Below are 24,212 nucleotides of genomic sequence, written 5' to 3' on the forward strand. Positions count from 1 at the left end.
GCGGCTGCTCAGGACACTCTTTCTCAAGCAGTCATGTTTGACTGATGTACTTTCTCAAACAGTCATGTTAGACTGATATAAATATTTTAAATAAACGCATATTCCTCTTTCTCGGTGAGAAGCAGTCCTTCCCTTCATCAACGTCCTCAGCGTGGATAAGTTGGACGACAGCATGGGCCGGCTACCTTCTAATTCATGCCCGACCCCAATCTTGACAACGGATCACGAGCAATGGGATTGAACCCCGAATCATAACAATATACAGTAACTTTTAGATACGTAGATTTATTCGAGACTCATACGTATATTTACATATGTTTTTGCAGGTTATGTGTATACCTGCAGCGAACTGTGTTTCCAGTGTTACATTTCTGCGCTTTATCAAGCTGTATCTTCGCATTTGTATATTTCATTGTGTTTTCGCATTCCTGATGTACGAGGGCGAGTCAGATGGAAATGAGTCAACCCACCCCACGCAATAATGGTTCGATTAATTATGTGCGAGGCATGTGCGTAGCACAGAGGCATCTCTCATTTGGAAAAATGACACGCAGGTGTGAGAATAAATGTTCTTTAATGCTCTCATACACTGGGATGAACAAGGTTGCTTGACATAACTGACACTCCAAAAGTTGAACAGCGTTTTTCACAGCTTTGAACAGTTTTTGACAGCTGAAGATGTTTCCCAAAAAGAAATTAGTCGCCGTATCGCTGCCGTTTACGCTGAACATTGCATTTCGTTGGCCACTGTGAAGCGCTGGAGGAAACAGTTCAAACAAGGTCATGAAAGTTGCAAAGATGATCCAAGTCCGGGCCAATGCCACCGTGCAATCACCCGCAACACAAGTGCAAAGGTTGATGAGCTGGTTGGACAAGAACGGAGGATACGCATCGATGAACTGGCAGAGCGTGTGTACATCAGTCACGGTTTGGTTCGCAACCATAATTAATTAACATCTCGGTTATCGGTTCTTGTGTGCGCAATGGATGCCCGAGATTTTCAAACACCGCCAAAAGACGGAAAAGTTCGGCGCTGCCTTGACGCATCTCATCCGGTATCACAATGAGGGTGACGACTTCTTGTCTGCAATTGTGACCGAGAACGAATCATGGTGCCACTACTGCAACACGACGGCAAAGCTAACAGTGGAAACATTCGAATTCACCGCCCCCAAAGAAAACAAAAGCTGTCATTTCCGCCAGAAAGGTGTTGTTGGCGTTTTCTAAACCTGGCTAAACCTGGAGAGACTAGCAATCGTTTCCGATATTGTGAAACGCCGGATCGGCTGCGTGTCGCAATCAAGAACAAACGACATGGAAAATTTATGAATGGGGTGATCTTGCTCCACGACAATGCCCGTGCTCACGTCGCTGATATGGTTAGTACAAAACTAGCAAAGTTGAGGTGGGAAACGCTGCAACGTCCGCCATACAGACCAGACCTGTCGCCTTGAGACAATTTGTTGCAGTTGAAAAAAAAAACTGCTCGAGGGAACCAGATTCGTGTCGGAAGAATACGTGAAAGGGTCAGTTACAGAACTTTTGAAGCTGCAACCCAAAATGTTTTATGAGACGGGAATCACGCGACTCATTATTCTGTGGGACAAATGTCTAAATGCTCATGGAGGCTACTTTTATATAAAGAACCCTGTTTGTCATATAGCATTCGCATTGGCTCACATTCACTTGACTCGCCCTCGTATATTGTGCAGAAATCCTGCTTTCTATATGTGCACTCTGTTGCGACTATAATTTCGGTGCAATTACGCACAATACACGACCGGTGACAATGGCTCCTGAGCAATACATTGGGGCAAATGAGAGTGTAATTGAGATTTTTCCCTGGCCGTTGTATATGTAGAACAATCTAAACAAGGTTTTTGACTGCTAACGTTTTAGCAAACGCTTGTCCTCAACTTGTTCATTTCATGGCCTTTACATTTTACATATCAGCGGCATGCACTGCTTTGCTGGCTTCGAACTTGTATATGCCATAAGTTCGTGTGATATTAGTAGACAAAAAACATGGAAGCACTGATATGAGTTATTTCGGGCGTGATTTTGGGGACATACGGGTCTATTTTTTTATAAAATAATACCTATTTTACCCGTCTTGACAGTGCGTAGTTTTCAAGAATTCGTTTGCAGCACCTTCGGCAATGGCGATGCAGTGATTATTTGTGTGTTTTATCCCTCGACAAATTCTACAAGGAGGAGACCGAGGTGCAATGTGAAAATAAATATGCACGTCAAAAATAAATATGCACTTGTGTTAAAGGATTCTTCACTCATTCAACAAAAAAATCTTATTTGCGACTTGAATTTATAAATTTGCATGCTGAAATTTATTTCTGAATTCACACGCTTTATTAGTGCGGGTATTTCATTGCGAGGATAGCCCTTCCATAATGTGTACGTGCCTGTGCTGTTATCCGTTCGTTACGCAGTGCATCACGAGCTAACTTTATGTGTGCTGAATGTAGCAGGTTATGTTTATGTATGTGAAGCAGGAGTTTGTAGTTATATATTTTAATCGCTTTGAGCAAATTGTGTCTAATAAACAAGGGAATAGTTGGTAGATCTTTGGGTTCACCGTGATGGTTCTCAAACATCCTCAGCACTTTCTTTTGCAATATCTCTAGTTCGTTATAATTAGTAGTCGTTGCAGTATCTCAAAGTAGTGCGCATTAAGATAAACGAGGCTAGAAGTGCGCATAATATATCGCTTTCTTTAGCTGCACAGGAATTCGATGTGACAATTTGAATAATAAACCAACTGTTCTGCTTAGTTCTTAGGCTAGCTAAGTTCTGTGTGTATTCCACGACATACTTTCTTCAAGCCATACACCAAGTAATTTTTGACACTTTACGCTTGCTATGACGGTGTCCTGCAACGTCAGCGTGAGTTCACTGTCACATGTTTTGTTGGTGGGTTTCAACAAGGCGTAGTTTTTTTTTACGCTCACCGCAAATTTATTTGCATGAAGCCAACTATCAAGCTGCATTAGGTAGTCGTTAATGGTGTTCTGAAGGTCATTAAGTGTAGGCGCAGAAAAAAGTATATTGGTATCATCCGCGTAAATTACTAACGTTGGTAAGTTAGGTATATAGAATATGTCGTTCGTGTAAAGCATAAATAACAAGCGTCCTAGAATCGACCCCTGAGGCACTCCCTGTTTTACCGGAGCAGTTGGGGAAATAACATCACCAATTTTTATACACTGTTTTCTGTGAGAACGGTAATATTTTTTTAAGATCTAAGGCAACGCCGCAAATGCCGTAATTATGAAGTGTAAATAATAAAATGTTGTGATTAATACAATCAAACGCTTTCATAAGATCACTGAAGAGACCAATGGTGTAAAGCTTATTTTCAATGTCATCCGTTATTTTATCTTTAACACGTAATAACGCTAGTTCAGTTGCTTTATGTTTCAGAAAGCCTTACTGTGGGTCGTTTATCACGTGGTGTTTAGTTATAAAATTCCCGAGACGCGTGTTAATAGCATTTTCAAATATTTGCGATAGCGTGGCAGCACTAGATTGGCCTGTAATTACATCTGTCACTAAAGGCCCCGCACTTATGTATTGGGCATATGTGGGCAAGCTTAAGATCGGAGGGGAATATTCTAGTTTCCAACATTCGATTAATTATATGCATTAGCGGTAGAGATATAACTTACGCAACATATTTGACGGGTGCAACACACAGGCCATCTATTCCTGCCGAGTCGCTGTTATTATTTTATCCAATAAGTTTTCCACCTCTTGTGGACTTGTCAGAAAAAAAAAGAAAAAAAAATGAGTGTATCAAGCTTACGCGCTTCTGCACTGAATCAAGACAAGTTTCGACATTAAGGTCCCTCTTGCCGGAAATCTGAAAATCACCGATGTCAGTAAAGTAAACATTCATATCTGTGAGCGCTTCAACCTCCGTTTCACCATGAGCAAAAGCTGCAATGTTAATAGGACGCTTCACTTTCGATATGTTAGACAAATTTTAAACCTCATTCCCAAGCTTTCTAGGGTCATTAAATTTCCTAGCGAAAAGGCATTGATAATAGCAAGTCTTAGCTTTTTTCAGATCGGCTTTTAATTTATTTCAGTAGTTTCTGTATTCGCTGAGCAGAGCAGCGTCACGTGTCTGTACAAATGCGTGATACGTTTTATTTTTGGTTTTGATCTTTTTGTATAAGCATAGACTAATCCAGGGTTTGCGAATTCTTTTTTGCCTCGGGGAGCATTGAACAAGCGGGAAGTATCTATCATAGTTAGCCTTAAGTGTGTGAAAGAAAAAGCGGTATGATTTGTCCGGGTCACTTTCTGCGTAAACCAGGTTTCAGTTTGCATTTTCCAGTGCATAATAAAATTGGTGAAGCAGATCTGAAGTTATCTTAGGATATTACGATTTTTCATGAGAGTCGTGCCTGTCTCTGGCTAGTGGCAAAATTGTAAAGATAGGAAGGCGATCACTAAGTCGAGTCACAATGTAGCACTAGTGCAATTATGTTTGTGGGTATTTGTGATATTGATTTCAAGTGAGCTGGCACTGTGGCCAGTAAGACGAGTAGGTTGTGCAATGGCATTTGAGCAAGCAAACGAATTAAGAATAGTTTCCAACTGTTTACAAGATGCATCCCCACTGAGAATGTCAATGTTTACATCGCTTATGATAAGAAATGGACTATGCATCAAATCGATTTTTCGCAGTTGCGTTTCGAGAAAATGAAAAAAAATGCAGGCCTATACCCTTTGGGAGGTCTTTCAGCGTATAACCTCCAGCGTATAACCGAAGTTTGCTGTGTAGCCTGGTGAGGGGCCCTCTAAACGAATAGGCAGATGAACTCGCAGTAGCATCCCACGATGGTCCTATAAGCCCCATTTACGTGCGCCAGCTTTCATCACTGCGATGCGTTTCAGAAAATATACTACTACAAATAACTTCCCGCAGTCATGGTTGGCAACATCTGATTTCTCGTATCTCAGTTTTCCTTGGAACAACAATGGTGGTGCTCTAGGAAAATTGAAGGGACGATTACAAGACTACGGTGCCGAATCCTCGCACTGAACTTTTACCTCCACAGGTCTGGTCGGGCTATATCGCATTCGTGCCCTTTATGCAATGAGAGTGAATCTCTGCAACACTTCTTTTTGACATCCCGCCGTTTCATTATTCAACGCAAAATATCTCTAGAAGAACCCTTCCAAAAGATTTGCTTAAATTTCACTGTTCCCGTAAATATTTTCTTTAGGGCTAGCGTTAGGCTACAGCCAAAGGAACATTTGTGGAGCCCTCTGCATCTTTCTGCGTGACACAAAACGAATTACACGCTAGAATTCGTCTAAATATTAATTATGTGCACAATAATAACAAAATTTCTAGATAATTTTTTATTCATATCTTTAACAGTAGACACTTTAAATCCCAATTGCAAGATACTCATTTCATTTCACGCTAATTTATCAAAAAGAATTGCTAACAAATCCTTCACCGCTCGATTCATGGCCAATATCCCAGAGCGGGTTGCGCCGTTTAACTAGAACTAGGGAACGAGAACAATAACCGAGGGGAGTTGGCCTACTGGCGAGATGGATGTGCACGAAGGAAACCCGCTTGATGTTCATCAAGAAAGGAGATATTTCATATTTCCTGACGTTATACATTTGACTGGAACCTTTAGCGCCTTGTTGTTCACGCAGAAGGGTGAGGTGACTGTCTCTCGTTTTGTCTTTCTTAAGGGGAAAGTTCGAAGTGGCTCGTTGCAATGGCTCATACCTGAAAAAAAAAAGCAGCGTCTGGTTTAGTGATACAAAAAAAAGTTTGCGAGTGGTACAAAAAATATTATTAGCAGCTATGACTCACGTCCGATAAAAAATAACAATCTGGATTGGTTCATACCACCGTAAGCCAGCAAAGTTTGAATATGAAAGGAGAAACGATAGAACAAAGCAAGAAGGAACGAAAGAAAGAATGAAGACGGAAAGAAAGACAGAACGAAAGAACTTGTACATAGTGCATTAAGTGCTTGCAAGTGTCGTTGAGGAGATCGACCTACAGCGCAATAGGTTTACTTCACACTGCGGCTCGTTATATATTGCAAGCAGTCTGAGCCCGTCGACCGGATAACTTAATGCATTACCACGTATGCAGCAGGCTTTCGCCTTCACGTGTTGCAGGGATGTAACATGATGCCGATTTTTTTTTCATCCTGTAGGCCAGCATTGTTTTTTGAGTTGCTCCTGCGTTATGTACTTTGAAACCGCGAACATCCGAAATACGTCTGCCAATCTGCTGTACCAGTTGGCTTGAAGCCGAGCTAAGTGTGATTCTATTTACTTTATCGCGCTGTAGAGGCGTTACAGCATGACGCTACAGATATCGCCCGAGTATCTATGTGCCCAGCGAATAAAACACACCTCGCCTGCCTGTGAGGAAAAGCGCGGTAACACACAATCGGCTTCCCAATGGAGCAAACAGGGTTGCGACACCTTGACGGGAGTGCAAACCCCATTGTGGCCCTGTCGAGCTGTTGAACCGACGGGCTCAGCGACGGTCGCGGGGTGCGCCAACACACTGCGGCAATATCGAGGGCGGCAGAGGCGGGGAGAGCCGAGCAGCGAACGGCGACGACTGCCGACTCGGCCCGAAGCTCGACGACGAGAGCGCGGAAGCCGCCTGCCCTCCCGGCGGGCCCTCTGCGGCCAGCGGTCATTCTGGACAAGAGGTACTCGAACGTGCCCCCGCCTTTGTAGCCCCGATTCCATCTCGTCGTTTGGGGAAAAGTGCCCCGCAGGGGCTGCCGATCAGTGGACCGATAGAAACCCCCTTTCTTGGTCCGCTTTGCGCAGCCCTCTGCGTTCTTGCCGCTGATGACTCGCTACCGGGCGCGATTCACCGAATGGTGCCTCTTGTATGCATTTCTCCTTTGCGTGGGAGCGCATACTTAGAATAGGCTCGCTTATTGCCCACTCGTCCACGAGTCGGTCCTTCTCCGTGTCTTGGTGCGGCGAGAGTGTTTGCCTTTGACCCACACCGTACGCCTTCGAGTGCTCCTCGGATACAGCGAGCGAACGCCTGATCGACGAACCTGCTGCCCGTGCGGGCTGCATACCATGCGAAGGCTTTTGTCTTCCTTGTCACAGTTCTCTTGAGCTACCAGGCGGCTGCACGAGTATGCACCAGTTGCACGAGCACAAATCGGACAAAACTTTCATTGCCCTACGTGTGTATGTGCCCCGAACTTAACAGTCACCGTATTAGTGGTGCGCGGAGACTAAGATGAATTATTTTCGAACCGAACAACATGTTTGCAGAAACGCAGGCTGGCTGCATTACCATAGCTCTTAGCGATAAGCCAATCTCTATCCTGCAATGGCCGAAAAGTCCGGAGCATGCGGCGAGCACATGACGCAATCGTTTCCCCACGTCGAGAGTATAAGTGGCGATAACGTCACACTTGTGATTTCATATTTTGTCTGAGACAATACGTATTTGATTGCTTCGCGCTCCTCGTTTTTTTGATTTGCGCATTGTATGTTGCGTGTGGTCCTTTATTCTGCATATCTACACTCTCCGTGTTTCTCCGCTTGGGAAACCAGAAGCGCCCTTTTACGTTGATTCACGACTTCCCATTGTCATTTCTTCTAAAACAATGCATAGCTGTTTCGCCACAATTCATCGTCGTCACCGTCCTACAGTCGTGGTCCTGTCGTCGTCTTGCCGCTGTTGTCACACACACACGCAGTTGCTAGTCTTGCGAGGACACGTGGCTCCGTCTGGCAAACCTTTGTGCAACGCTACACGACACTAGGTTGCCAACTGCTTTACAAATTGATTTGCATATCATTGATTCCTACGCTGCGAGGAATACGCATGCATAACATTTAGTAAGGAGCGCTTAATGTTGACATTCAGAATAATTATGCCACATTGGCGACATTGCATGGTTTTGCTAGGATTTATAAGCCAAAGAAAATGGTATAACTGACAACGCATGAAAAGAGTCGTGTTTGCAGAAATCCTGCCAGTACGTATCGATTTCTTTTTTTTTCTTTTTGGTCCATGCCTAACTTTTCTTCTGAAATACTTTAAGACCATTCGTGTTAAATTATTGTAACGTGACGATCAGAAATATTATCACTTTGGTAATATTGGCCGTCGTTATATAAACAAAAACCGCTACAAAATTTTCTTTTGTGCGTAGAGATGCCTCAGTTTGAAGATTAATGTCAAGGATATTACGTTTCCTTTTATGAGTGTTTAGGTTTCGGTTTCTATTTCTCTTTGCGAGCCTGTCAGAGCACACAGCACGTATGTGTACCTTTGAACACTTTCTGCGAAGAGCAGAGCAGTGAGTGGCAATTTACCTGAATTATTGCATACACCTGCTCTTGCTTGCGTCAATACCGGGGATCTGGCCGTTACTCATATAGCAATTTACTCACTGGACTGACCTGGACGCATAATCGAGCAAGAAACCTCTGGTCTGCCTCGTTTTCTTTTCTCCCTCTCTCTCTCTCTCTCTCTTTCCTTCTTTTCCTTTGCAGACTGGTCTCTTTATTGGAACACAGGTCGTATAAGTACCAAGAACGACAAAAAATGGTGCGCACTTCCTGCAGCCGCTGTTTCAAAAACATACCGCTTCAGAGTACTGCACGTTCAACAGAGGCAGTTAAGCTACAAGCACTGCATATTTCCCTTCTTTATTCTGTTGCGTGCCAAAGTATAAACGAATCTAGGCATGACGACACCATCGCGGCTTTGCCTTCATCAGACCTCTTAAAAAAGGTGGGCACCCATTTCTGTTGACTCGGGCACTGCTCGTTGCCTCGAGAGTCGTATTCGTTTTACGTCCGCACCCGCTGCCTGGGAAACAAGGGGACGACATGCACACGTTACAGCATGCAGCACTGTGACGTTCTGCAAAGGCTGCTATGCACAACATCACTTTGTATCGTGTTAATATTTTTTTTTTCTCCTTTCAGAAATTGTGAGGCAATGGATGTTCCTACTTCCCGAAACATGAGCTATTGTGATGTACTGCTTCTTGTTTATCTCGGTCGGCACTGGCGCGCATTCAGCAGCTTGCTGAGCCTTTTGTTGCACCAACGCGAAGATAGCTGACGCTTCTTTTCCTTTCTTTCGGTTTTGTTGTGGCGTGAGTATAGCCTCGGGGAGTGCTGGGCAACAAATGAATACAGCCGCAGCAGTAACTCCGCCCCAATTCCCGTGACGAGCGTGAGGGTGCTGCCACTCGACAACGCTAATTGTCACGCCACGTATGGGAGCACTGTCACAGCCGTTGTAAAAAGGTGGCAGGAAAAAGAGGCCTTATTCTGCGCCACGGAGGCGCGGAATGAAAGAAGAGATGGAGCTCCGTGCCGCCCCGGGACCGAAAGTGAAGAGAACACACGCACCGGGCTGTGGGTGGCAGAGCAAAGCCAGGTTTCCCTTGCTTTTGCTGCCTGCTCGTTTAATGCCTTATGTGGCCCATATGTGCTGTTTTTGCCTTTGGTTTCTGAGGCAAGTGAAAGTTCACTGATCCGGACCTTGTTTTATGATCGAGCTGGGCGCACGCTTTGCTCATTAGAGCACCGCTTCTGCAAGCCGTAGCACGGCGTCGTACTTGCAGCACGTAGACGCCGCTTCTATGCTTAGGAGAGTTTGAGCCTGCAACAAACGCTGCCATTACTTTTCAACTATAGATAATTGCACGCACTGGGGCTACCTCCTATGATGGCGACAGATAATGCTGTCTGACTGCCGCACTTTTCAGATTAGGTCGCAATCGTCGTCAATACCATTGTTTGTTTATTTGCAAAACGTATCGCCAGGCTAAACCCGCCTGTTGCTACAACTCACCACCACCACCGCCTCCTACAACACCAGCACTTTGCGGTAGCGAGTGTAGGAGGTACAGTTTGTGCAGGGAAAGAATGCAGGTTCTGTGGACGAAATACGGCGACCCCGCGCTGTTTAATCCGGTTGTTGACTAACAGCAAGGCTTGAGCGCTCAACACGAAGGCACGCACACAAAATAATTGAGCTATAAGAGCGTTGATGTCCAACTTTGCATCATTTAGCAATCACGCATTATTTGCTTTTGAAATCTTTCAGGACTAACACTTCTATATTTAATGTAACTGGATGTCCATGCGTACCACGCTGTAGTTATCAGCTGATCTTTGCTCATCAATCGAACGCAATTTTACAGGCCTCTTCCTGTCGGACCGCGGTTGGTCAAAGTGACACACTGCATACGCTTCAAATAGCGATCAAACACGGTTGGGTGAATTTTCAATATTTTATTAAGTTCACCAAGTCAGTGTGTGAGAAAAACAGTTAATTCGGAAAAAAAGCAAAGCCGCATTGCAAAAATGCAGTTTGTGATGTTTGTGACTTGAGTGACCACATTGGAATATACCTGTTTTTCAAAACAGTTGTTCGCAAACGTATAAGGTACGATATGTACGTTCAGGCAATTAAACAAACTCCTTTAGTAAACTTTCTCATAGAGATATCTAATGAAGATTTTAATTGGGTCCTTTGCGAAGAAAGCGAAGAAAATACATACCGACTCTTTCTGCAAACATTTTGTTGAATATATAAACGTCACTTTTATTTGCAAAAGAAACGGAAGCCCAGGAGAGTGAAGAAGCTGTGGATTTCTTCCGAGCTGCACCAGCGCATAAAAATAAAAAATGAGCTTTGCCGTTCTTCTATTGCCTCTAGGGACATCGACGCTTTACAGAGGTTCAGAAATAAGCTGAACAGCGATATACGTAAAGCAAGAGTACAATATTGCTACGGGATAGTATTTCCAATGACCAAGAGCCGAGCAGTAACAAGACGACGACGACGATTGGAAGCTAGCGCGGGCTGTTGCCTCTTGGCCAACTGCGGCGTATTGCATTGTAAATATACTTGTAAATAGCTTTTCGTCGGTGTCTTCCTACGTAACATATCTGGTGGATGTGGACGTTCCCTGTACCTCGTCACGGAGCTTCGCAGTGGAGGGTACGTCGAGCCTTCCTTCATGGCTCCCGGCGACGACAACCCGACTCCGCCGGCTCCGACACCTGCTGCCCCTTCGACGACCTACATCACCCTCTCCGCTCCCCGTGATCCTGGCGTGTTCTCGGCAAAAGATGGCGAAGACGTCAAGGACTGGATCAGCCTGTACGAACACGTCAGCCGCAATAACCAGTGGGGCCCTACTATCTTGCTCGCCAACGTGGCCTTTACCTCGGTGGCACACCTCGAGTTTGGTATCGGACGCATGAAGATGAGCTGACTAGTTGGGATTCGCTTAAGCAAAAGCTTCGAGACTTGTTCGGCAACGCCTACGGTCACCAACTTGCCGCGCAGACAGCGCTTTCCGGTCGTGTGCAGACGTCAACGGAGCCCTACGTCACGTACATTCAGGACGCCTTGGCTCTATGCCGCAAAGTTGACGCACACATGACTGAGTCCGACAAGGTCTCCCACATCCTCAAAGGCATTGCCGATGACGCCTTCAACTTGCTTGTATTTAACAACGTGGCGACGGTGGATGCTGTTATAAATGAGTGCCACCGCCTGGAACTAGCTAAAAGCCGACGTATCGATCAACAGTTTGCCCGTCTGCCCAACACCCCAGCGACATCTTCCTGTGCCGACGCTCCTCGTCCCAACAACACTGGCGATGTTACCAGGATTGTCCGGCGTGAGATCGAGGCCGCCTATCCGGCTGCGTTCGACTCCAGCCCCTCCAATGCACCTGCAGTCACTGTTTCCGTGATCATGGCAGTTGTCCGCCAGTTGTTCGCCAACATGGGTATTCACACCATCTGCTCGGCCCATCGCCCTGATACCCACCCCGCTTCTGGGAGTATTAAGGTGGATTAAGGTGGATTAAGGAGCATTAAGGTGGACTAAGGTGAATTAGGGTGAATCCTTCTAATTGACATTAATCCACTGAATCCACATTCATCGACCTTAATCCTCCTTAATTCACTTTAATCCACCATAATCCACGAGAGTCCTTCTTAATGCACCCTAATCCACCTTCATCGACCTTATTCTACTCTAGCCCTCTTTAATCAACCCTACTGCTTCCTCATTCACTTTAATCCACCCCGATCCACTATAATCGTCCCTAATTCACCTTAATCCACATTCATCTACCTTAGTCAACCCTTATCCTGCTTAATCCACCCTTATCCTCCTTCATTCACTTTAGCCCACCATAATCCTCCTTTATGCACCCTAATCCTTCTTAAACCACCCACATCCCTCACGCACTTTAATCCACCCCAATCCACTATAATCTTCCTTAATGCATCTCAACGCGCCTGCATCCACGCTAATCCACATTCATCGAACTTAATCCAACCTTGTCCTCCTTTATGCACCTTAATTTACTCTCATCAACTTTAATCCACCTTAACCCTCCATAATACACTCGAATTCATCTTAATCCAATCACTAATAAATTATTACTTTGCTAATCATTAATCATCTCCTATGCGCGGCTCCACGTGCTTTGGTTCGCTGCCCGGCTTCCTTCGGTCACGGGATATTTTCTGTAGCTCGCAACGGGACCTTGAAACAGAGGTCTAAGGCTTTCATTTAATAAGCCACACACAAAGGGGTGTGTCACAAGCAATACTAGATCAGACGCACGAAGTAAAGCATCCGATCATGTGGCAGAAAACTTGTCTGGAGTATAGAACTCGCCCCAAAGGTCCCTTTACATCGGTATACCCCGTTCATACGGCTGTAAGAAAAAACCAACCTGCTCATACACGTTGCCTCGAGCATTATCGATGCTGGTATTAGCATTTCTCAAAATTTTCAACCGCACTGGTGCGCGCAATTGGCCCAAACTAACACGCCTCCATAGAATCCTGCGGCCCGTCCGCGGGAGCCCAGGAGGAAAAGCGTTCCGTGCGCAGCCGGCGGGCGAGGAGAATCGAGGAGGAAAGCGCCGCGAGGAGGAGAGTGTCGCTACTTTCAAATGATCAAGGGGCTTTACAGCTTTGCGCCGTTGCGTGCGCGATTGAGCCATGATCGCCGGCTCACCCGCGCACGGTTTCACTCGCACATATAGGGTGCGCGGCGACAGTTTTAACGCGATAGCGTTAAGGAGCTCGTGTCGCAGAAAAGCCGGTGTCGGCGTCGGTGTCGGCGTCGGCGTTTGCGGCGTTGACCGTGAGCGATAAATCACGGCAGGCGCTTCATAAATAAAAAGCAACTTCCAAGATTGGTCCGGTGGGAATCGAACCAGGGTCTCCGGAGTGTGAGACGGAGACGCTACCACTCAGCCACGAGTTCGATGCTTCCAAGCGGTGCAAACGCGCCTCTAGTGAATGCGGTGTTGCCTTCGAAACGAGCCGTGGAAAGTTATACTGCGGTGTATATCGGTAATTATGACCATGTAACGTACAGAAGTCACAATTACACGAGTTGCGAAGTGCGTTTCCGCTGCATTTCTTTTGCGCTTTCCGCACACGCAGCGCGATCTTGCGGCAAACACAGAAGACCCCCTCCTCTCAGTGTACGGCGCTGCCCCGACAGGAGGCGCGCCGCGCGCGCATTGGGACCGCTGCCAGGCGCGTCGCGGGACTCCCTCTCCCCTGACGACGCTTCGCCGTGCTCCCGGTTTAGATTACTATCTATCTCTCTGCCCGTGCCGATCACGACGTTTGGCTGGCGTAGATCGTTTCCCCTCCGAGACACCGAGTTCTTTGGTTCGTTCCGTTCGCTCAGGCGCACGTTTCGTTGCCGCGCCGAACGCTGCGTTGCTCGACGCTCACCGCGTGATAGGTGGGCGCTAAGTCCGATGCGGGGCGCATCGTAAGTGATCGCTGTGCCGTAGCGCATTGTCTTATACCCCTTGGCGGGTCGACGGGAACGCTGTCGCGTCCCACTCTTGAAGGCGAAGCTTAAGCGTCCTCCAATTTTTGTCGCCCTTGGGCTTTATACAGTAGGTGAAGAAAAACCGGACGGACGCTGTTGCCCGGTGTCCACAAATTATATTTCAGCCGAGCCCGCTCAACCAGGCGGGCGGCTGATGCCGCCGATTCCACTGCTCGCGCACCGTGAGTGTGCCGGGCGTGTCGTCGTCGTCTGTGTGACCGGACCATTGTGGCGCGTAGTAGTGCGCTATAATACGAAACCTCACGGGGACGCCGATGGCAGAAATGCGCTTGAAGTGACCGTGTATTTGCTATCGCAATAAAACGCATTTGTCGATTTCACGAGAATGCGGTAGTTGAAAAGCGGCCTCCCACAATGTCAGTTAGCTCTTCGCTTCTAGTCTATTTGAATCTCTCGGTGTCGGCAGCAGTTCATGTAGTACACTTAGTTCGCCGCACGCATGCAACTACTCTAGCCGCTGCGGCAACTATACACAGTAGCAGCGCAGAAGACATCGTTAAGACACCGCTCGCGGTACGCGGCCACTGCGCGCACAGAAGCAAAAGCGCTGGCAAGTTCGCAGAGCCCCTGTGTTGCATCGTACCTGTTAACGCGTACTGTGTGCCCTAATGAGCGAGTTCATGACACAACCGACACCCCCGGCGAGAACGCATGTACCAATGGCTGATCGCCCACCAGCCGGCGCACTTTTGAGGCGTGTGCCAATGACCTTCGTCTTTCGCGCATTCGCGCCGTTTTCACATAGATTTGCTTTTCAGTGTGTAAAGTGCTCGTCTGGCTCCCCTTTGTCACCATTTCTTGTTATAGTTGTTCGCTACGCTCACAAAAGCACTAGACGCCATTGAGCTCGGTCATTTGCACAATGTTTGGATGGGGTTAACTCCGTGGTGCTGTTGCCTTGCCTGCGAAACTCAGCAACGAGCGTGACTTCGCATGTTTACCGCTTAGTTGCCTGTGGATTGCGCTGTTACAGGCTGTCCGTGGCTAGTATGTTTCCCTAACTATTAGGGTTTTACATGTGTGTGCGACTTTAGTTAGGAAAACGAATGTTTTCTTCTGGTTCTAGTTTCCTGTAATATAATATTGATCGCCGCAGCCCTTTCTTTAATAGAATATAGTACTTAACCGACAAACACCGGGGATTTCTGGATACGATATATCACTATCTCGAGCCAGTCGGTTTCTTTGGGCACCATGACAACGATCTCGGCAGTCGGCTAGTCCTAGATCCAAACACAGACAAGATAACTGCACATGCCCTTGGTTTTCTTATCTCGGACACCATAGCCAATTTTAGGTCGACATTGCTTAAGCTGTCGAATGTAATCCTTGAACAAAAAGTTATGGCTCTCCCGTAATCGAGACTAGATGTAAGCATGTAATGGCTTCCGGCAAAGCAGATTGGTTGGAGGTGATGCTAGCCACAATCTTGAAATATGTACAGTGCATGTTCGCAACGACACACCCCACCACACCACAGCACACGGACCTGTGTTGAACTGAACTTCACTGCAAGTGTCGTCTCGGCCAAACAGCCATCCGCGGCGCGCAGGACGCTACTTGGTCACGCAGCGTGGCGCCATCTCTCGAGCCGGCCCAAAACCCGCGCCGCGGAACTCATGCACCGCCGGCGTTGAACAGGCGACCCTGTCTCAGCGTCAAAAGATGACAATCAAGTGTATGGTGCCCTGTATCTGAGAGAGGGAGAGCGAGAGAGAGAACCCTTTAATGAAAGGCAGAGATTGTAGCCAGTGTAGGTTGACATGGTACATGCTGCATCCGCCGACATGCTACTCTGCGGGGGAAGGTAATCGGGGAGAGAAAGGAGAGAGGCGGAAAAAAAGGAATATGTTTTAAAATTTGCCACTGAGTTTGCTGACTCATGGGCAATGGCGTGCTATGGTAAAGTCATTCAATGTATGCACCGTCCTACAATGAGCTGACAGAATTCGCTGCGTGAAGGGTACATTAGGGTGGCAGATAGAACTGCAGTTTGTCGAGTTGACTAATGTTTTATAAGTATGTGAATAAAAAGTTCATCGCATGCCTCTGTTGTGTGAGGCAGGCTAAAGGGCCTAAGACATAGTCAAATGACAGATGTCTGTGTGTAAGCGAATGCATGCAATGTTCATAGAACGCACGCTCGTCGGCATACGCTCGGCACTCAAACGGGATATGCTCCACGGTTTCAATTGAGCCACACTTGTTGCAATGTGGACTTGCCACTTGACCGAAGCGGTACCGTAAGCCGTTTGTATAGGCGGATTGCAGGCGAAGACGATCATATAGAGTTTCCAAATGGCGAGGAATATTGGATGGGAGTCTGGATCTGAGGTTTGGGTCGATTGAGTAAAGGAAAGGGTGATGTTGGGTCCTTTTCTTCAGAAGCAAATCTTTAACTTGTTGGGAAGCATCAGATCGAGTGAAATAAATTCGCTTATATTTTTGGTGTTGAAGACCTTTGCATGCCGCTTCATCTGCTTTATCGTTGGCCAAAATGCCACAATGAGCAGGTGCCCACTGAAATTAGATACAGTGGCCTGATGCAGTGACCTAGTGATGTAGGTACGCGATGTCGAAAGGAACAGGCTGATGATTGTTTTTTTTAACAGAGTGCACAATGTTTGAGTGCTGTATTAGACTCCCATGTATCTACCTTAATTTTATGAACGTCGCCATTGGAAATGACAAATAAAACTTCTGCGTACTCGAAGTTACAGATTGAAGGATATTGTGAACAAACATTGGGAACGACACGGAAACATAATTTTTTTTGTAACTTGTTTGGGCAGTAACTAGCGTATATAATGCGGTCCTGTACAAAGATCTGGGGGCCAAAAACCGCATTTCCTTAAGGTTCGACTGGTTGACCGGATGATCTCTCTTTTGTTCTCGCAGCGATGCTCGGATAACTGCTCTGTCTTTTGGCTCAAGGTCACTTGAAGGTCGCCGACAACAGTAGCTAAAAGAGTGTCGCGCTTAACAGGTTGCTACTCTATTCTACAGCCAAAGTGTAAGCTCGCGCTCACTGAGCAGCGTGGTTAGCTCAGCAGTTTGCGGCTACTGTATTACTTCGTCTGTTTCTTCACTGTCTGCAGGGTTCACACTGCCCCTTAAAATCCTTGAATATCCTTGATATTGAGAGTATAAGTTCAAGGGCCCTTGAACCTACTTGAATACCCGTGAGCTCCTTGTAATCCTTGAAAACCCCGTGGGATTTGTTCCGCTAGAGAAAACTAACGACGTACCTCCGCAAGTCACGCTGATTTTAAAGGCCCTTTCGCTTACGAATGCCCATGAAAACAAGCTGTGTTGACTAAAGGGCAACATCAGGAAGTTTCGATTTTAAGTCCCGCAGGCCCTACGTCGTCTGGCAACTAATATGCATCGGAAATCGAATTCAATCCAATGCGAGGCATATCGCTCGGTCGGTTAGCGTATAGTGCCTAGAATATACTCTAGTGTGCCGTCCACCGAGCGTCTGCAACGCGCGACGGTGGCACGGGCAGTGATGCCTGTCGCCGCGGGCCACCAGACGGCGATGCCTGTCGGCACCATGCTAAACCGTGGGGCGTTCGACTCGCGTTCGTTTGCGATACGTTGATTGCAATGCGTAGTTCAATTCGCGCCTTTCTGCCGCTTTCGTTGCAGTCTTTTCTTCTTGTGAGTGGGTGTTTTGCGTCTATGTGTGCGCTCGTCTGTCTAAAGGAACTTTAAACAGGCCTCGAAACCGCGATTTCCCAGACAGAGACGTGGAAAGAAACGGCTCCTCTCATGACCCAGCGCGTCCGCAGACCCCGAATTTATCGCGGATTGGGACAAGAAGATTAAAGAGGCAGATCGCCGGGCCAATGGGGAGGCTCGCGTCGTGTCTCGCCTGAAGTCCGCCCATGCCTCAGCATGGTCCGGCATAGTCTCGTAGAGCAGCGCACCAAGCGGCCGGCGGCGGCAGGTATCACTCGGTGCTACCGCGACACCCGCGCTCGGCGCACTAGTAAGTGCTCTTTTAGGCACTATAGTTGGAACGTCTGTCGGCCTCGTGCGCGCCATTTCACTGAAGTTCGCCTTTGCGTTGTGTGTTTGCTTTGACAAGATGCCAGGCGGGAAGTGCAAGTTTCAGCCTGCGTGGCTGCAACATACGGACTATCGTCACTGGGTAAGACCGGAGCCAAGCGATCCTTATCGAGCAAAGTGCGTAATATGTAAGAAGACGGTCGACATTGCAACGATGGGGGGGGGGGGGGTGAATCTGCCTTGAAGAGCCACCAGAAAGGCGCGAAGCACCGATCCAAAACTGCAGCCGGTGAGTTGCTGCTCATCCGTCGCAAGTTTCGTGCAAGCGGCAAATATGACGTCCGCGGCTGCTCGTAAGCGTGAAACCACGGCAACTTCCTCTCGGGCTATGACACTTGACGAAGACTGCAGAAAGCATGATTCCGTGATCGAAGCCGAGATTTTGTGGACGATGAAAGTTTAGTCGTCACACTACTCCTACAGCTCCAGTGGATCCATTTCCCAGCTATTCCAAAATATGTTTCCGGATAGCGAGGTCGCGAGAAGCTTCACTTGCTCTGAGAAAAAATGCGCGTATGTCGCGTGCCACGGTCTGCGCCCATTTTTCATTTCGCAGGTACAACAAATATGGAGAAATCTGGCAATTTTGTTCTGCTTTTTGACGATACCTTGAATCGATACCTGCAAAGAAAACAACTTGATGTTCACGTCAGATTGTGGAACAACTGTGAGGTGACAACCGCATACCTGACTTCGGCATTCATGGGTCACAGTACAGCGGACGACCTTATGCAGAAGTTGACCGGAAACACTCGCGTCCTTTCCCCTGAGCAGGATTGTGCAGCTCTTGATGGACGGCCCGAATGTCAGCTGGAGCCTTTCAACAAGTTGCAGCAGCACATGAAGAATGACTTTCAAGTTCAGCGCTTGGATATTGGTTCATGTGGCTTGCACACAGTGCATAATGCTTACAAAGCAGGAATGCATGCGACGAGCTGGCCAGTTGACACCTTTCTGTCGAGCTTATTCTCACTCTTCCATGATCCACCGGCCCGCCGTGAAGATTTTGTTGAAGAAACAAGGAGCAAGCTGTTTCCTATTCATTTCGTACCCCGCCGTTGGGTCGAGAACGTGCCAATACTGGAGAGAGCCCTGGCTATGTGAGAGCATTTGAGGCACTGCACCGAAGCAATGAGCAACCATAGGCTACCCTTGCCGAAATGTAGAGCGTATGAGAACGTCAGTGCTTTTCTAAAAGACCAGCTTGCACTTGCGAAACTTAACTTTTCCCTAAACGTTGGAATGGTTGTGCAGTATTCCTTGATAGTTTTTCAGAGTGATTCTCCAAAGACATTTTTTTTAGCGAGAGAGCTTGAAACGTTCTTGAGGAGCCTCCTTGCAAGGTTCCTGAAGTGCTCGGTATTGAGAGAAGCCACGAACATCACGAAACTGCTGCGAATTGATCTTCATGATGCTGCCAATTACACGTCACATGAGAAGGTGGACGTTGGACGGGTGGCTGAGAAGATCTTAAAGAGTGTGAAGGCGAGTACCAAGTGTGTTTTTGAATTTAGGGGTGAGTGTCGGAAGTTCATTGTGAACATGATCCTGAAAATCATGGAGAGAAGTCCTATTAGGTACCCTCTGGGTCAAGGGTTGCCATGTTTCGACCCCAGAGAGACGTCAAAGACAGAAATGTGCCTTGGGAAACTGAAAGTTTTTCTTAACTGTTTAACTGACAGGAAGCTTCTTTCTGAGCACAGGAGCGATATTGTGTGTGCACAGTACATTCAGTTCTGCCAAGAAAAACGGCATGAACTGCATAACTATAAAACAGACCAGGAAAGCTTTGACGTTCTCTTCCTGCGCCTTTTGAAGCATGACCCGGTGTTCTCGGTGTTATGGAAAGTACTGAAGGTCCTTGCTTAGCCATGGGCAGGCTTCAGTTGAAAGAGGTTTCAGTGTAAACAAGCAGATCGTGGTCTAAAATATGGCATAGCTCTCGTATGTCTCACTACGAGTTATCTGCGAGGCCGTGAAAAGCCACGGTGGGCTGTTTAACGTTCCGCTGTCGAAAGAACTGAAGTCATCAGTGCGCCAAGCCAGGCATAGGTATGCGTTATACCTGGACAAACAGAAGAAGCAAGCTGTAGCAAAGCAGGTAACCTTGAATAGAAAAGAACTCGAGCTAGAGCTACAGAGCATGCAAGAGAAGAAGACAAAGCTCCAAAAAAAAAAACTCTTAGGAGTCAGCGGATCGCTTTTCTCAAGGCGCCGAAGCAAAAAATGACCTGTCTTGTCTTGTCAAGGCCAACAGTTTCCGTCGAACAGCCAAAGAAAAAGACGCGGAGATATCAGCTCTTCAAGGAGAAATTAATGCGAAAATAGGGCTCCTTTCTTAAGTCATGTGAGGAAATAAAATTACGGTAGTACTCCTTGAATTCTGCCTTTTTGCATCCTTGAAATCCTTGAAATGTCCTTGAATTTTCAGCCAAATATCGTGTGCGAACCCTGTGTCTGGTAAAACGTCACGGTGAAACTGGATGCCAAGGTCATCTACATACAATAGCGTGTTTTGTGCGCCTAACGCTGAGCTGCAGCGTCTCCCGTTGCAATCTTTTGCCGTAGCAACGGCTGGCTTATATAACAAGCGCCACTAAACACCTTTATTGCTGCCTCGATGCTTTGAGAGATGGGTGCGTAAAATGTGGCGCGCTCCAAAAATATCTGTCGGTTGACTGGCGCATAAGACGGAAAAAGTTAAGAGCACGAAGTAGAAAAAGAAAAAAAAGAGAAGCCGTGTCTGAACAAACCATATGAACACAAGGCGTTGGTGGCAACTTGCCATGAAAGCCGACTGTGTTATGCGCAGTACTTTTCATCTGTGGCGCGTCTTTCTACCTGTCTCATTATTGTCACACACACACACACACAAAAAAACACACACACGGAATCAGGCCGAAACGCATTCCTTCCAGAGCGCGCACACACACCGTTCGCATACATCAACCGCCTTCACTCTGCACTAAGAAACGGCTCTTTTTAACCAATGTGTTTGTGTTGACCTTTTCTCTTTTTTTCTTTTCCTGGTGGAGGAAAAATGCAGAGGGCAAGCGGTGGTCAAGTGATAAACGCAGAATCACCCGAAATGTAATATGATATCGTGTCACGGACACTGGATAGTGACTCTATATGACCGTGTCGTCTTCCATGGTGCCGGCTTGCGGCTTGCCGGTCTTCACTGAACGCTTTTCGAGCAAATTAATTGGACGCACGTCCAAGAGCGCCGGGTGGTCCACATTTCAGGGGTCCCCCTCTAGGGCCTGCCTCATAATCAGATCGGGGTTCTGCCATGTAAAAGCCCATGATTTAGCAAATTTTTTAAGGAAATTGATTTTTCCATAACCTACTCACTTACACTAAACACGTGTCAAAGCAGTTTCGCTAGCTAGTTATCAACCTCTGGGGCCATTCTATCTTTTCACTTATGTATGTAAAGAGTACGAGTGCCTAGCTTTCTTTATTTTAGTGCAAGGAAATTGTAGTCGTCGGACATCAACATGATAACATTTATCTGATGGATGACTTGAACGATTACAAAGGATTTCCGGTGATGATGCACGTAATATAAGTTTTATGGTTCGTTCGCATTCTAGAGTATGCGTAAGACTAACTAGGTTTATCGCCATGTCGCTGCGTAGGCTGGTATACCGTATAGGCGCTGTAGGTATATGACTCTACCGGTCAACCTTATTGCCTTTCCCTCGCCGTCTCTCTCTCTCTCTCTCTCTCTCTCTCTCTGACATGTCGGGAGCTCTTCTGAATCTGTTCGCCCCTGTCTGCACACTCGGCTGCGTGAGACGGCATATTTCAGTCACAGGAAAGACTCAGCCTAGGTGCACCCACTTTCGGCGTGGTCTACGGCGGGAACGAATTTCACAAAGCGATAAAACTGCTACAGTGAGCGATTTGCTGATAAATTAGGGTTTCAGGTCGACGAACAGTAAGAGCTCATATTTTCGTACTTTGAAAAAATATGGCCACTAAGTATCGTACGTACTTTGTAAAACGAGATTGCCACAAGGATTCTAATCCTTAAGTTTTCACGGTACTAAATTTATATCGGTAATAATGCGCATAGTTAAAGTAATGCCGTCTTCTTTCTACGACATAGCTGAATGCGAAATGGAGTAGTCATCTCCAGGAAATACAGGGGTTGTTACAAGACCATTGCTAATGCTCAAGCCGTGCAGGCTGTTCCGCTTATCCTGCCTTCTGCATGTCCTCTTCTCCTCTTCAGTCGCTCCTCGGCAGACTGCGGGATGAGACATTACCTCGTCGCAGCCATCGCGCCGGCCGGAGGCTATAAAGGATTGTGGCGGTGGGATGAAAAAAAAAAGAGAGAAAAGAAGAAAACAAGGAGTGAGGTTGGGGTCGACCTCAGCGAAGGTCACAGAAGAAAGGGAAAGCCTCGAACCTGTGATTGGCCGCACATAACGATGGCAAGGAAGGTTAAGTACGGTTTCTGTGGTCGGTTGGAACACGCTTGCCGGGTGATCTCTCAGCGGCGACCTGGGTTTCGAAATAGAAAAAGAAGAATAGCGTACGCACGCCCACTAAAATATTAAAACGCCAATGCGCGAGGTGATAATGAAATGCGCGAAAAAGAATAGCGCTGTACCAAGCCATCTTCAATGAATCGGGCGCAGCGCAGCTATCGCGAAACGTAAGTGGGATATAACTTTTATTTTCTATTCCTTTTTTCTTTTTCTTCACTGGAACGAGAAACTAACCGTGGCATAATCAAACAAGACAGAGAAAACTCTGCGTTTCGAAATTGATCGCCAGAGGGCTTGGTCAGCTTTCTGTCCACCCGGGTGCTGATTCCAACGGCGAGGATCGTGGCCACGGAAGAGGAGGAAAGAAGCGGCAAAGGCGCTCTTCCCTCTCTCTCTCTTTGAGAGAAGGTGGCGGAGGCTGTGGCTTATTGAGACGCGAAAACACGGCTTTTTATGTATGCGCATACATTCGGGTACCGCGTTGCAGGCTCGTTTGGTCGTTAGTGACGTGCCGTTGCCGGTCCATCGGTTCTCACGCACGAGGCACTCCGGCGGCTCCGAGAGCGTGATGCGTGGCGGCTGGTGGCAGCCGCGCTGCGAGCGCCGACTTTCGGCAACATTTTGTTTTATTTCTCCTTTTTCGCATTTTTGCCCACCGTGCTCATTGCACAGAAAGTTGTTCATTGTTTTTCTTTTTCGCATTCTCTTCTTCCGAGCATTCCATTCTGGGCCTTCTTTTTCCCCTTCCTCTTTCTTCCACTTGTGTATATATATATATATATATATATATATATATATATATATATATATATATATATATATATATTGTCGCTACTCAACAATAGACCATATTCACACTATCAATCAGGTGATAGAAAAATGTGCAGAATATAACCAACCCTTATAATAGCTTTCATTGATTACAAGAAAGCGTTTGATTCAGTCGAAACCTCAGCAGTCATGGAGGCATTATGGAATCAGGGTGTAGATGAGCCATATGTAAAAATACTGGAAGATATCTATAGCGGCTCCACAGCCACCGTAGTCCTCCACAAAGAAAGCAACAAAATCCCAATAAAGAAAGGCGTCAGACAGGGAGATACGATCTCTCCAATGCTATTCCCCGCATGTTTACAGGAGGTATTCAGAGACCTGGAGTGGGAAGAATGGGGGATAAAATTTGATGGAGAATACCTTAGCAACTTGCGATTCCCTGATGATATTGCCTTGCTTAGTAACTCAGGAGACCAATTGCAATGCATGCTCACTGACATGGAGAGGCAAAGCAGAAGGGTGGGTCTGAAAATTAATCTGCAGAAAACTAAAGTAATGTTTAACAGTCTCAGAAGGGAACAGCAGTTTACGATAGGTAGCGAGGCACTCGAAGTGGTAAGGGAATACATCTACTTAGGGCAGGTAGTGACCACGGATCCGGATCATGAGACTGAAATAACCAGAAGAATAAGAATGGGCTGGGGTGCGTTTAGTAGGCATTCTCAAATCATGAACAGCAGGTTGCCACTATCCCTCAAAAGGAAAGTGTATAACAACTGTGTGTTACCAGTACTCACATATGGGGCAGAAACCTGGAGGCTTACGAAAAGGGTTCTGCTGAAATTGAGGACGACGCAACGAGCTATGGAAAGAATAATGATCGGTGCAACGTTAAGGGATAAGAAAAGAGCAGATTGGGTGAGGCAACAAACGCGGGTAAATGA

General features: G+C 46.8%; 1 long non-coding RNA gene across 2 annotated transcripts in view; it reads right to left on the reverse strand.

The window, feature by feature from the left end:
* Positions 1-5,499: 5,499 nt before the first annotated feature.
* LOC139059434 (uncharacterized) overlaps positions 5,500-24,212 on the reverse strand; it is a 144,745-nt gene continuing 126,032 nt past the window's right edge. The window contains exons 3-4 of one of the 2 annotated variants that reach the window (XR_011514185.1): positions 22,413-22,507; positions 5,500-5,776 (exon numbers count right to left, since the gene is read on the reverse strand). This is a non-coding gene — a long non-coding RNA (uncharacterized lncRNA). Of the gene's footprint in view, positions 5,777-22,132; positions 22,299-22,412; positions 22,508-24,212 lie in introns of those variants that run through there. The other variant, XR_011514184.1, reaches the window with a different exon arrangement.

Source organism: Dermacentor albipictus, chromosome 4 (assembly GCF_038994185.2).
Source record: "Dermacentor albipictus isolate Rhodes 1998 colony chromosome 4, USDA_Dalb.pri_finalv2, whole genome shotgun sequence".
In the NCBI taxonomy this organism is placed as follows: Eukaryota; Metazoa; Arthropoda; class Arachnida; order Ixodida; family Ixodidae; genus Dermacentor; species Dermacentor albipictus.